Raw genomic sequence first — 14,768 nt, forward strand, 5'->3', positions numbered from 1 at the left:
AAGAAAAGTATGAGCAAAGTGATGAAGGTTTTGACAATTCATGACATGATTGGGATCCTGGAATTAGTTTTCAAAGTCTGGAAATTTGGCAGTTTGGGGAGGAAATGTGGAATGTGTGCCTTGCCGAATAGGCTGGACTGGTTTTGCAGATCATACTGAGGCTTTCTGCTTTTTTCTATAGGCACTAGATAGGTATGTGAGTTTTTAATGTGGACAATGATATTAGCTGTATTTTAGATCTGTGTTTTAGAAAGATAACCCTGTTAGCTCTGCACATGATGTGTTAATGTTGAAAAGACCATAGGTAGTAGGGAGAGAATGAGGGCAGTCTCTGGGAGCAGAGAGCCCAAAATGGCTAGGAGGGGGTCCACAAGCAGAATTGCCAAAAGTTTGTCATCAGTTAGTTTCTGAAAGTGGTGTTTTGGTTTCCCATGAGAAGTTGAAAAGATAATGATAAGTAAAATTGAGTAGTATATTTGACCCAAACTTTGATACATTTATTTTAAATATAGTTTATGGATTTTGCATTATATGTCAAATACAGGAAAACAAGTTAAAAACATACAAGAAGATTAAGACAAACTTTATTGCTTCTTATTGTGAAAAAACTGATGTTTTACTCAGTTTCTGGAAGTGGCTTCTTCCCTCACTTCATCTCACATAAGGTTTTCTTTTTTTTGGGCTGCATTGGGTGTTTGTTGCTGCGCAGGCATTCTCTAGTTGTGGCGAGTGGGGGCTACTCTTTGTTGCGGTGTACAGGCTTCTCATTGCGGTGGCTTCTTTTGTTGTGGAGCACGGGTTCTAAGCACGGGCTTCAGTAGTTGCAGCATGTGGACTTTCAGTAGTTGCAGCACATGGGCTCAGTAGTTGTGGCTTGCAAACTCTAGCATGCAGGCTCAGTAGTTGTGGCACACGGGCTTAGTTGCTCTGCAGCATGTGGGATCTTCCTGGACCAGGGATCAAACCTGTGTCCCCTGCATTGGCAGGCAGATTCTCAACCACTGTGGCGCTAGGGAAGTCCTCATGTAAGGATTTTAACCATCGTTCTAATTTTAGTAACATATAGTTAATTACACAGTTATATACAGAGTACCTATATATGCTCAGAGATGATCTAGTTCATGAAGATGAATTATAAAACTCCTGCCAGGATGGAGTTGAATATTCTCTTAAGGGAGACAGATAATATATCAAATAAACAAGAAAAATCTACATACGATGGCAGGTGGTCATTAGAGCTGTGGAGAAGAATAAAGCAGGGGAAAGGGGCATGGCAACAATGGAAAGGTCTGTTATTAACAGAGAGTGATCAAGAAGGGCACTCAGAGAAGGCAGCGTGTGAGGGGAGAGACCTGAAGGTCATGAGGAAACAAGCGATCTGGAATCCTTGGGAAAGGATTTCCAAGTAGAGGGAGCAGCCCGTGCCAAGACTGAGGTAGAACCTGTGAGGCCTGTGTGTGAGAAGCACCAGGGATGGCAGTGTGGCTGGAAGAGGATGGCAGAGGGAGGGAGGTGAGGTCTTAGTGGGAGATGCAGACCAAGTCACTGTAGCCCTGTTGGCTGCTGTTGGGATTTTGGCCTTTTCTCTGAATTAAACGGAATGGAGACTTTTGCATAGAGATGTGACATCATCTGACTGCAGTATTAAAAGGGTGGCATTGGCTGCTGTGTTGAGGGTAGACTGTAGTGAGTCAGGGTGGGAGGCGGTGAGGAGGCTACCTCAATTATGAAGATAAGAGAGAAAATGGTGACTTGGACCAGAGTGATAAAGGTGCAGGTGGTAAGAAATGGCCAAACTCAGACCATATATGCTGACAGGTGGCGTATGTGGTGTGTGAGAGGAGTCAAGGATGACACTGAGGTTTGTTGCCTGTACAACCAGAAGAATGGAGTTAGCAACGTCGGGATGTGGAGAACAAGAATCAGGAGTGTAGTTTTGAGTGTCGTTATGTTGCTCTGTCTGTAAGATATACAGGTGGATACGCCAAGCAGGCTGTTTGGCAAGTAGACTACCCTGGAAATCTGAAGGTTAGAGTAGAAGTTTGAGTATGTTGTGACTGTGTTTGGATAAAAAATAGAATTAACTTAAAACTGGTTTTAAATCACTCAAATACCATCTGTTTATAAATATTTAAACAGATTATAACACTTAAAAATGAATAAGGATATGTTATGATGACAAGAAAAAAATAGATTGTTTCTATAAAAGTGTTTCAGTGACTTTTTCCTGTTTTATTTGTGTAGAAGTTCTTTTTTAAAAAACATTTTCTCACTTTTCTAAATCCAGAATTTAGTAAAGGAGCACGTAAGAGATGGTTCGTCTTTAATTTGGGCTCAGAAAGTAAGTGTTCCTAAAAACACAGCCTGTTACTGCCATATGTAAACATTATGCTTACTAATTGTTTACCTATCTCCTTATTCTGCTTTCCAGTAATAAGAGTTTTTGACAGGGTCACACAGTGAGTGCCAAAGAGCAGAACTCTTAAGAGTATGGGCTCTGGAACACATCCTGGCTTTGCAGTTTATTAGCTGGCTGAACTTAGGCAAATTACTTACCGTCCCTCTCCCTAGTTTTCCTTATTGGGAAACTAGAGAGAGTGCAACTATTTGACTGTTGTGAGGATTAAAGGCCTTAATGCATATAAAGTTGTTAGAACATTGCAGGGCATATATAGTAAGTGCATAAATGTTAGCTATTATTATCTGCTATTGATTAAATGGTTAATAGCTGTCAAAATTTATGGTGGGCACATTGCTTATATTATACTGCGTAATTTTAACCTGTTTTCTGTACGGAATATATTTATTGCAGAAAATAACAGCATTAATGGAAAACTAAATTTAAAAAAATTAGTGTGAACTCTACTACCTCAAATTAATGAGGTGTTTTTATTTCTTTCTTAGTCCCTCTCAGACATGTTCTCTGGCATATTTAATGTATCTTTCTGTCATTTTCCATGTTGTAATATGGTCACAATGATTATCCATTTTAATGTAACAAAAATTACTTGGTTATAACTCTGGATATTTGGACTATCATCATTACAAATAGTGCTGTTTTATAATATTAGGAATTAAGCATATTTTTCAGCAAATAATTATCCTCTATTTCACTTACTTCCTGGGGTTATATTCCTAAAAGTAGAATTCCTAGGAAAAGGAATGTATGCTTTGGAAACATTTTGCTAAGTATCTTTCAAAACTCTGAAACCTATCCTGCTATTAATGATATATAGTCAATATTGGTAGTACCTTTTGTTTTGCTAATTTAGTGGTTATTGGTAGTATTAACAAATTGATGTTAAATATATTAGTAATAATATTATTTTTGCTAACTTGAGGGGACATTGTGATAAAAAACATGGGTGCTGGAATTAGGCTGTCTGGGTGCAAGTCCCAGAATCACCCCTGACTAGATGTGTGATCTTAGAATGTTTCTGATCTATCCTGAGCATTGGTTTTACTGGTCTGTAAAGTGTGAATAGTGCCGTAGCCTGCCTAATGTGGCTGTTGTAAGGAATAAGTTAGATGATATGTATAAAAAGAGCATAATGTCTGACATTTTATAAGGTTATTACTGTTATGCTCAAATTTTTTCTTTGTGTGCCTTTTACTCCCAGTATGAACAGTTAGGTCAAGCAGTTTTGATATTTGTTTACATCTTTATTTCTTTTGTGTGTATTGTTTTTTCTGGAGAGCTTAGCCTATTTTCTGCGAAACAGTGACTTTTCATAGAATATATTATATATGTACGTTTTATCTGATATTTTGGCATCGTATAGTTTCTTTGGTCTATTGGTTTTCCTTTCTTTCCCTTCTGTTTCACTTTAAAAAGATATGTGTCATTACAATTCTTTTTCATATATCTGATTAACAGGTTCTTTTTTTCAAAGTGTAAAGGGTTTTATTATTATGCACTTATGTGTAACATAGGCAAAATTATTTGTCAATAAATTTTTAAGGAATTTCACGTTCTGATTCTTTCTACTGCTAATCACCTTAGTTCCTCCAAAGTCATAATCTTCGAGATAAGATAACCCTTTCAAAAAGAAGTTTTACTGAATCCACACTGTTACCAGTCAGCCCACAATTCTTTTAGTTGGGCTTCTTTAATCTCAAATGGAATATAGATACACTTCAAAATTCCCCACCTGTAATCTTTGGGATCCAGTTTCCTCAAGTCATTTACTTTAGGACCATGTTTAGGGTAAGGAGATGGATCTGTCTGATTCTGAATTTGACACCCTCTTAAAATGTGTTAAGTTCAAATCATATTCACTCCTAAGCTTATCACAACCTAGAACAGTACAGATCGTTGGAATATACCAGTACCTTTTTAAAATCCAGACACTGTGTTCTCAAGATAAAAGCCTAAAAAAAGAAGTCATCTTTGTTTCATGTCAACATTAAGATTAGAGTACTAAATCAATATAGCTGATAATTTAAAAGCTTAAGAAATGAGGGAAGTTACCAGCTCTGTAGTCCTGGAAGCAGTCTTTATCAGTACACCCCCATCACTTCAATCTGTTTTAGGTATCATGTTCCTTCTTATCTGTATCAAAACTCATACTGAACAATGAGTTCTGGGTTGCAAAAAGAGGATTTATTTTTGCACATGTCTATAAGTCTTTGTTCACAAACTAAACAAAAACAAACCAAGTGCTATTCTGTTAGTTTTAGTTTATGCTGGTATTAATGTAATTTGAACTGTTTGGATGTAACTGTTCATTCTGTTTGGAATTTGTTGTAAAATGTGAAATACAGATCTAAATTGGTATTCCTGAGTTGTTGACCATTATTCTTTGTCATTGTTTTTTTAATATTTAATTTATTTATTTGGCTGTGTTGAGTTTCTGTTGCTGCACAGGCTTTCTCTAGTTGTGGTGAGTGGAGACTACTCTTTGTTGTGGTGAGTGGAATTCTCGTTGTGGTGGCTTCTCTTGTTGCGGAGCATGGGCTGTAGGGTGTGCAGGCTTCAGTAGTTGCAGCACATGGGCTCAGTAGTTGTGACTTACGCTCTTAGTTGCTCTGCGGCATGTGAGATTTTCCTGGACCAGGGATCAAACCTGTGTCCTCTGCATTGGCAGGTGGATTCTTAACCACTGCGCCACCAGGGAAGTCCTGTCATTGTTTTTCAATGGCTCAGTTTATTTTTCTGTAGAAATAAAAAAGAAGATATGAAATGCTTCTTAATAAAACTCTAGCTGTTGCATTGTTTCCTACAGTTTATCTTCTAAAAAGTGAATTTCACGGAAGTTACAGTCATATGACTTAGAAGGTACTGTTATCAAGGAAAACAAAGTGGACCAGTCTCATCCTTTTCTTAAAATCTTTAGTTGAAAAAGAAAGTTGCAAGTAATTTTCATTCACCCTGTGTCTGTCTGTAAAGATAGTTATGTCACACCTGTAAAGTCCTCCGAGGATTCCTGGTTAGTATAGAAGATGACAGTTTAAATTCTGAGGAGAATGCACCACCAAATCCCTAGAAAAAGTGTTTTCAGGCACTGCATTTTTCAAATACTGAATGTCATTTTCTTAGTTTCAGAAATTTCCCCTTTTCACTCTTTGATTAGTTCAGATTCTGGCTCTACTGTTCCGTAGGTTTGTAGCCTTTGGCATATTAGCCTCAAGGCCTCAGTTTCTTTTCCCCATCTACAAAATGAAAATCCTCCTGTCTCCCTTACAGGCAGGGCTCATCCTTAGCCCTAGATCATCATTGCATTCAGCTGTTGTCATTCTGATTATTCAGTGCCTGTGACTAATTGGTTGCTAAATACTTTAAAATTTTGTTTTGCTTCTTGAGGATGAGAGTATCTGCTCTGTGGTCCAGGGTCAGCAGAGATAGATGTATGTATGTACCTCAAGAGGAGGTATCAGGATCATGCAGGAAACCTTTTCTGATGACTCTACTCTTTCTCTTCCAACTACTTTCATGGGGAGCTTCTCATTCTGGATAAAATGTGTTATATGCCTCAAATGCATTGAGGTGGAAAAGCCTAGAAACCACAGTTCTAAGTAGGTGGTTCTTAACTATTGCTTCATGAGAGGATCACTGGGGGAACTTTAAAAATTAAGCCAGAAACTCTGCCATGGGGCCCTGGCATCAGTGTTTTAGAAAGCTCTGCTGATGATTCTGTTGTTTACCTAGGTTTAAGGACAAATACTCTGGATTATTTTTCTGTAATGAAAGTGATACTGCTCTTTGGATTCTTTTTTTATGACTTTATTAAGGATTCCTTTACAGACATCCCTGTGTTCTTTACAGTATTTTTGTCCTGTGCTTTTATTCATACTCTTGCTATCTCAATTTAGCCTTCCAGGTCTTCTCATTTATTCAGCAAACAAGAATAATATCCAGTATTTATATACTTCTAATTTTGTGCCAGACACTGCTATCAGTAACTTTATGTATTTAACTCATTTATTTTCCATGACAGATTCATAGGATAAGTACTATTATCACTCCTATTTTACACATGAGGTAACTGAGGCACAAAGGGGCTAAATACCTTGCTCAGGGTTGTACAGCTAATAAGAGACAGAGCTGGCCCTCACTGGTAGAGTCTAAGCTTTTAGCTTCCAGGCAATACTGTCCCTGTAATTAGTTGAGCACCTGCTATATACCAGGGATTCTTTGGGGGTGAGGAGATTAACTCAGTGAATAGACCAGAAAAAAATCTTACTCATGGTGGAAATTCTAAGGGTGCTCTTGATTTTTAGTCAGGATCTTGTGTCTCAGAATGCTCTACCACTAAGCTATTCCCTCATGCAGTATAATTACTTACAATTTTGTATAATTGAAAATATACGGTATCTTTACTTCAAGAAATGTTTTATTAGTCTAGACTGATTTGGAAGTGGGGAGATGAATAAATGGACGTTTGTAGAAAAAACATTCCACGCTCATTTTCTAGATGGTCTCAAGACTGTTTAGTTTTCTCTTATAGGGTTAGCCTTGGGCCAGAGGGTACAATTTTATAGTTAGAATGTGCTCAGTTCTCTCAGAGTGAAGAGACCTAATATATTTTCCCTCTTTTTTTTCCTAACTGGGAAAACGCAAATACACATCCAGATCTTTATTAATCCTCATTCACCTCTACAACTCCTCTTTGTGGCATCTCATTCTTTGGGCACTGTTAAGTGTTATGGGTGGCTAATGAGCTAAAATACTGGCTGATAATAGCTAAAGGAGCTACTCACGCTGATACCAGTTGTGTCTTAGCAGGAGTTTCCTTGTGAGCTCCAGCAGAGGAGCTGTGTGGGAATTTTCAGGCACTGTGGCACAGCCAATGGAAGTATTTTTAGCCTAGAGGCCCTTTCATCACCCTCTCCAGTCACACCGCTTAAACAGCTGCTTACTCTATGCTTGTGTGTAAACAAGTTCTTCTCCCTCCTCCCCAAGGACCTAGATTTGAGACCCTTATTCAATCCTTCACAAATATAGTATGGGTTGTGACCTTTCACTCTAATCTGGATGCTCTTGAGATTTTCAAGTGCATGCTGACAGAGATTTTATGGGAATATGTAAGTATCTGCTTCATGGTGAGAAACAGATCTTTTAACAAGGAGCTCACCCAGTACTGTACGTTTGGACACAGTTGGTTGTACCTTCATAGTGGAACAGAATTTGCCTAATGAAATTTTGTTTTTTGAAAGGTTGGCTTGAAGGCATTGTGTTCAGTTGTAGTTAGAAGAGTGCTTTCCTCTCAGAAGGAACAGTTCCTGAAACAGTCTGTCATTCTGAGCTTTTATTCACTCATCTTCCTTTAGTTTGCCTCAAGATTAGGGAGTAGCTAAACAAATTGAAATTGCCTGGATTTATTATCAATCTTTGTACAAAACTGAGATCCTTGAAGCCTGGGAAGCTCGTCTTTCATGTTTAGAGTATTATTTCACTACCGCTTCCATTGAGGCCCAGTGAGACCCACCTTGTATGCCTTGTGAGAAAAGGGGTAAAAGGAAGCAAGAAGGAATTTCCCTAGGGTGCTAGACCTTGATAAGCAGGATTTTAACTTAGGTGGTCTGATTCAGAAGTTTATGGTTTAACTTTACCAAAAATGTCAACTATTAAGTGAATTAAAAAAACATTGGAATGTACTCCATCTGCAAAAAACCTTTGTTTTCTTGGAGAGCTTTACCAAGCTCATGATTTGTGAGCAATTTGCCAATCCATGTAACCTGATTGCTGGTCTGCCTTTCCAGTGGGACTGTAAACTCCTTCAGGGCAGGGAGAGTGCTTTGTTCATTGTTTATTCCCAGGACTATGCAGAGTGTTCCATGAAAAAGTGTTTTAAATTAGTTAATGCCTTGTGATTAAAACATATTTTTCTCATAGAGATATAGTAATGATTTGTATCAACAACAGAAGCCTTTTCTGAGTACTTGAAAGATCTCAGAACTTTTAAAGAGGATACTGATTCTCAAAGGGCATTTGTACCTAGGGCTCTTAACTCAAGTTGTGAAATCTAAACAAAGTCAGGAATGTAAATATATTTTCAATTCTTATAGATGTTAACATCCCATAGATAACTAATCTAATTTATACTCAGAAACTTCGTGAATGAAAAGAGGTACGTTTAAACTGTTAGAAAAAAGAACCTGATTAATTCTACTTTTAGCACTAACTTTAACCACATAACATATGTTGCTAAAATTGGAGTTTTTCAGAAATATGGTATTCACAATAATTAGAATAATGGATTCTAAGAGAGATCATTAGAGCACAATATGCTTTAACTCTTACCAGCTGTGACAGGGCACGCCATTGCTATTCCTCAGATTTTGCCTAGAAGCTTTAAAAGAATCTGTTTATAAACTGAAACCAATACTTAAGTGTCACTGGATTAACACTTCAGAATTTCATGTTTACACGTATATTTCACAACTCTCTTTAATACGCTTTAAAGCTGGCTGAGACTTATTTATGTGTTACACAGCTATACTGGGTTCCATAATCTATAGCTACTTTCTTTTGAAATTAAATTTACTGCCACAGAAAATTGTGGCGAAAATAAAGCCAAAAGGTGTTGCAGCCTACTAATTGAAAACATGTATTCTGTAACTAGTAAGCATTAGTAGGCACTTACGAGGTAAGTTTTATTTAGCATTTTTCAAGTTTAAAACTAACAAGAAATTCAGATTTAAAAGTACTAGCAAAATTTTCTCAAGTAATTTTAGCTAGAATATATACATTTATATATAAAACATCATAAATATTGTTTTAAACTTAAAACAAATGTAAATTCTATTTCCGAACAGAATACATGCAAAAGAGTTAAGGTTTGGTTTGAGATAACGTTGGAAGTGGTTTCTGCCTAGAAGGATCTTGAAATAAGAGTTCAGTGAAACAGTAGTACACAAACTATTAAAGTTAATTCCATAAACCTTCTGAGTACCTACTATTTGGTAGGCATTGTGCTAGGCAATATGGATATAGGAATGAACAAGATATAAGTGCTAGATTGTATGGATTTAGTCATAAGTGTAATAAGAACAAGATTCATAACTATTTTCTTGTGACTTGGGTGGAATCATGTGTTGGCAGCTAGTTTAAAAAACAAATGGGTTGCTTTTGGCAAATTGCTACCACATGCATCTATTTAGGTGGTAGGTGAGTGAATCTTCCAGTTCCCCTTCCTCCCACCCCAGCTAATGAAACACACTATGTGCTGGTATCAGGCTCACTGGTAGCACTTATTTTATTGTGTGGTAAGTACTTAATCTATCTGTTTAATTTTTTTATTGGACTGTGAGCTTTTAGAAAGCAGAGACCACTGATATGTTTACAGTCCAGAGCTTCCCAGTGCATTGGGCATATTTAATTATGATTGGATAGATTGGTAAATCAAAAAGTTGGAAAGGGAGAAAATGGAAAAGAGAAAAAGAATAACTAGATAGATGGACATGGTAGAAAAGAAAGAGATGAGGAAATATTGAGAGAAAATAGGAGCTGGCCACCTCTCTTCCCTGTCTTCTTTGGATGAGACCAACTATGACCTTTTGTCCCAGGGCTCTGGGGAGGGTATGTTAGTAGTGGCAAAAAAGCCAGGTTTAGGCTGAGGTGAGTCTCTAAGGCTTATTGAAACATCACTGCCATAGGCTTGGTACCTAGAGGACTAAATGAGTGCATTCCTAGATGCAGGTGCGGGACCTGTTCCTCCCCACTTAGGCTCCTGAACAGCAGCATTCCCTCTTCAGCTGCTCATCAAGTGCAAAGGATACGAAGGCTTTTTTAGTGTAATACTCATCAGTCTGGTGTTCTTTACACAACGTGATGGCGAATTCCCAAAGCTATGAGCTTTGAATGATGATTGCATTTGAATGGGAAATGACATATACCTAACATGTGTCCTTTAGATAAAATTATATTTTTACCTTCCAGTTGAAAAGCAATCATGTCAAAAGACAAATGTCTTCAAGTTCATTTTTGGTATCAACATTCGGCAAACATTTCCACAGGCAGCCACTGCCATGTTGTAAGCTTTCTTATTAGAGACTTTGAAGTCATTTCTTTACTGAGGTTGTGGTGTCCTTTCTCAGCTCACATCTTAATTTTACCTCATGGAAGAGCAGCTTAAGATCTTAAAGAATTCTGAGACAAAGCTACTTTTCAAAATTTTGGTTAACACTAGAGTGAAGTGGGCAAAGGGAAAGGGTCCTTTGCTGTTGACACGTTGGTGGGAGAACTGACTTAATGGAAAATTAGCTTTGGTTCCCTTCTCTTCCGTGCCTCTCTCCTGATGGGCTGCCAGGTTCTGTGGTGAACATATGTGAGCTATGGGGGAAAGTTGGGGGCAAAGCTATTTTCTTTTAGATCTTTGCTTTGGAGAGCTCTGTCCGCACTTTGGGGAACCAGTGGCTGGAAAGTGACTTTAGAGACAACTAGCAGAGGAGAAGGAAATTGTGGTCATAGTTTATGAGGAAAAAATAAAAAAGACTTGAGATGACATACTGGGAGCTCTTTACAGCATACACAGTCTACCCTCCCTATATGGCAGAGTACATTTATTTATATTTATTTCCTGGGGCTACATTCAGCCTGAGATAGGGAGTAGAGAAAAGGTTAGATGTGCCTGTCTGAGCAGCCTGCGGATTGAATAGTTTGTCTTAGTGTCCCTTTCGTTTTTGGAGTTCAGGGTCTCATTTGGTATTTAAATTTCCTTCAAAATTGTGGGGAAGTAAAGACAAATGTATACTTGAGCTACTAATTCAAGTGCTTAACAGTTTAAACCATTTTTGTGTGGATTTTGATGCATTAACTTAGTACATAATTTTCATTAGCCTGATCATTGCTGACACTTTCCCATGCGTGTATTCAAGAGGGAGCTAAGGAAACCTTCCTTATCATAACATTTTCCTTCTCCATGGACTCCGCAGTTAATGTGCTGGTACACAACTCTGTGGTAGCACTTACTATCTGGTGATTGTTTGATGTCTGATTTCTTTAGTGGATCCTGAGCATGTGAACAGAGCAGATATCTTAATCACCTGTGAAGCTTCCAAACTTTAGCCCCTGCATAATTAACCTCCATATGCCCACACTGATGTAGTGCATACACGTGATACTTGGACTAATCTATTAAATTTTTTAAAATTGAAGTACAGTTGGTTTACAATGTTGTGTTAGTTTCAGGTATATAGAAAAGGGACTCAGTTATACATATATCTATAGATATATATACATATCTATCTATATCTCTCTATTCTTTTTCAGATTCTTTTCCACTGTAGGTTATTACAAGATATTGAATATAGTTCCCTGTGCTATACAGTAGGTCCTTGTTGTCTATTTTTTATATAGTATTGTGTATCTGTTAATGCCAAACTCCTAATGTATCCCTACCCTTTTCCCCTTTGGTAACCATTAGTTTGTTTTCTATGTCTGTGAGTCTATTTTTGCCTTGTAGATAAATTCATTTGTATCATTTTTTTAAGATCCCACATATGAGTGATATCATATGGTATTTGTCTTTCTCTGTCTGACCTACTTCATTTAATTTGGTAATCTCTAGGTCCATCCATGTTGTGGCTTTATTTCATTCTTTTTTATGGTTGAGTAGTATTCCATTGTGTGTATGTGTGTGTGTGTCTATACACACACCCCACATCTTCTTTATTCATTCATCTGTTGATGGATGGACATTGAGGTTCCTTCCATGTTTTGGCTATTGTAAATAGTGCTGCTATGAACACTGGGATGCATTTATCTTTTCAAATTAGAGTGTTCTCTAGATATATGCTCAGGAGTGGGATTACTGGATCATATGGTAACTCTGTTTTTTTAAGGAATCTCCATACTGTTCTCTATAGTGACTGCACTGATTTACATTCCCACCAACAGTGTAGGAGGTTTCCTTTTTTTCCACATCTTCTCCAGCATTTATTGTTTGTAGAGTTTTCAATGATGGCCCTTCTGACTGATACGAGGTGATATTTCCTTGTAGTTTTGATTTGCATGTCTCTTTAATAATTAGCGATATTGAGCATCTTTTCATGTGCCTGTTAGCCATCTGTATGTCTTCTTTGGAGAAATGTCTATTTAGGTCTCCTGCCCAATTTTTGATTGGGTTTTTTTTTTTTTTTTAACAGTAAGCTGTATGAGCTGTTTATATATTTTGGAAATTAATCCCTGTTGGTCATATCATTTACAAATATTTTCTCCCATTCCATAGGTTGTCTTTTCGTTTATGGATTCCTTTGCTGTGTAAAAAATTTTTACGTTTAATTAGGTCCCATTTGTTCTAATTTCCATCTCTAGGAGATGGATCCAAGAAAATATTGCTGTGATTTGTGTCAGTGTTCTGTCTGTTTTCCTCTAGGAGTTTTATAGTATCCGATCTTACATTTAGTTCTTTAATCCATTTTGAGTTTATTTTTGTATATAGTGTTAGAGACTGTTTTAATTTCATTCTTTTATGTGTAACTGTCCAGTTTTCCCAGTACCACTGATTGAAGAGACTGTTTTTTTCCATTGTATATTCTTGCCTACTTTGTCATAGATTAGTTGACCGTAGGTGCAAAGGTTTATTTCTGGGCTTTCTATTTTGTTCCATTGATCTATGCGTCTACTTTTGTGCTAGTACCATACTGTTTTAATTACTGTAGCTTTGCATTATAGTCTGAAGTCAAGGAGTATGATTCCTCCAGCTCTGTTCTTCTTTCTCAAGATAGTTTTCACTTTTTGGAGTCTTTTGTGTTTCCATACAAATTTAGAAAATTTTTTGCTTTAGTTCAATGAAAATATCATTGGTAATTTGATAGTGATTGCATTGAATTTGTAGATTGCTTTGGGTATTATGGTCATTTTAACAATATTGATTCTTCAAATCCAAGAACATGGTATGCCTTTCCATCTGTGTGTGTCATCTTTCATTTCTTTCATGAGTGTATGAAAGTTTTCAGAGTACAGGTGTTTTGTTTTCTTAGATAGGTTTATTCCTAAGTATTTTATTCATGATTCAATGGTAAATGGAGTTGTTTTCTTAATTTCTCTTTCTGATATTTCATTGTTAGTGTTTAGAAATGCAACAGATTTCTGTATGTTAATGTTGTATCCTGCAACTTTAACAAGTTCATTGATGAGCTCTTGTAGTTTTCTGGTCACATCTTTAGCATTTTTTATGTATAGTATCATGTTACCTGCAAACAGTGACAGTTTTATCTCTCTTTTTCCCAATTTGGATTCCTTTTATTTCTTTTTCTTCTCTGATTGCTGTGTCTGGGGCTTCCAAAACTATGTTGAGTAAAATGATAAGAATGGGCATCCTTGTCATGTTACTGATCTTAGAGGGAATGTTTTCAGCTTTTCACTGTTGAGTATGATGTTAGCTGTGAGTTTGTCATCTATGACCTTTATTATGTTGAAGTATGTTCCCTCTATGCCCACTTTCTGGAGAGGTTTTTTTTTTTTTTTATCATACAGGATGTTGAATTTTATTAAAAGCTTTTTCAGCATCTTTTGAGATGCCTGTTTGGTTTTTATTATTCAGTTTGTTAATGTGGTGTGTCACATTGATTTATTTGCAGATATTGAAAAATCCTTGCATCACCAGGATAAATACCACTTGATTATGATGTATGACCCTTTTAATGAATTGTTGGAGTCAGTTTGCTAGTATTTTGTTGAAGAAAAAAAGGGAGAGGGCTCAAATCAATAAAATCAGAAATGAAAAAGGTGAAGTTACAACCGACACCACAGAAATACAAAGGGTCATAAGAGACAACTAAACAACTATATGCCAATAACATGGACAACCTAGAAGAAATGGACAAATTCTTAGAAAAGTTGCAGGATACAAAATTAACATATAGAAATCTGTTGCATTTCTGAGCACTAACAATGAAATATCAGAAAGAGGAATTAAGCAAACAACCGCATTTACCATTGCATCAAGAACAATAAAATACTTAGGAATAAACCCAGCTAAGGAAGCAAAACACCTGCACTCTGAAAGGTTTACAGTTTTTGGCTAAAGGTTTATCAATTTTGTTTATCTTTTCAAAGAACCAGCTTTTCGTTTCATTGATATTTTCAATTGGTTTTTTTAGTCTCGATTTCATTTATTTCTGCTCTGATCTTTATGGTTTCTTTTCTTCTAACTTTGAGGTTTTGTTTGTTCTTTCTGTAGTTGCTTTAGGTGTAAGATTAGGTTGTTGGATGATTATGGCTGGCTTCCTATCATTTGTGTTAATAGATGCTGCGGAGTAAATCAGAGTGACTACTATAATGGATAAATATATACTGCCTGTGTACAAATCTCAAAGTGCTT

At 36.7% G+C, this 14,768-nt stretch overlaps 1 protein-coding gene and 1 non-coding gene across 4 annotated transcripts in view; one reads left to right on the forward strand and one right to left on the reverse strand.

Moving 5' to 3' along the window:
- Nucleotides 1-14,768, forward strand: part of BMPR1B (bone morphogenetic protein receptor type 1B) — a 417,039-nt gene that overhangs the window by 68,176 nt on the left and 334,095 nt on the right. The gene's annotated exons all lie outside the window — the stretch shown is intronic.
- LOC130850630 (small nucleolar RNA SNORA40) lies at nt 4,538-4,664 on the reverse strand. The gene has a single exon (XR_009052989.1). It is a non-coding gene; the product is annotated as a small nucleolar RNA SNORA40 (small nucleolar RNA).

This window comes from Hippopotamus amphibius, chromosome 3 (assembly GCF_030028045.1).
Source record: "Hippopotamus amphibius kiboko isolate mHipAmp2 chromosome 3, mHipAmp2.hap2, whole genome shotgun sequence".
Lineage (NCBI taxonomy): Eukaryota > Metazoa > Chordata > Mammalia > Artiodactyla > Hippopotamidae > Hippopotamus > Hippopotamus amphibius.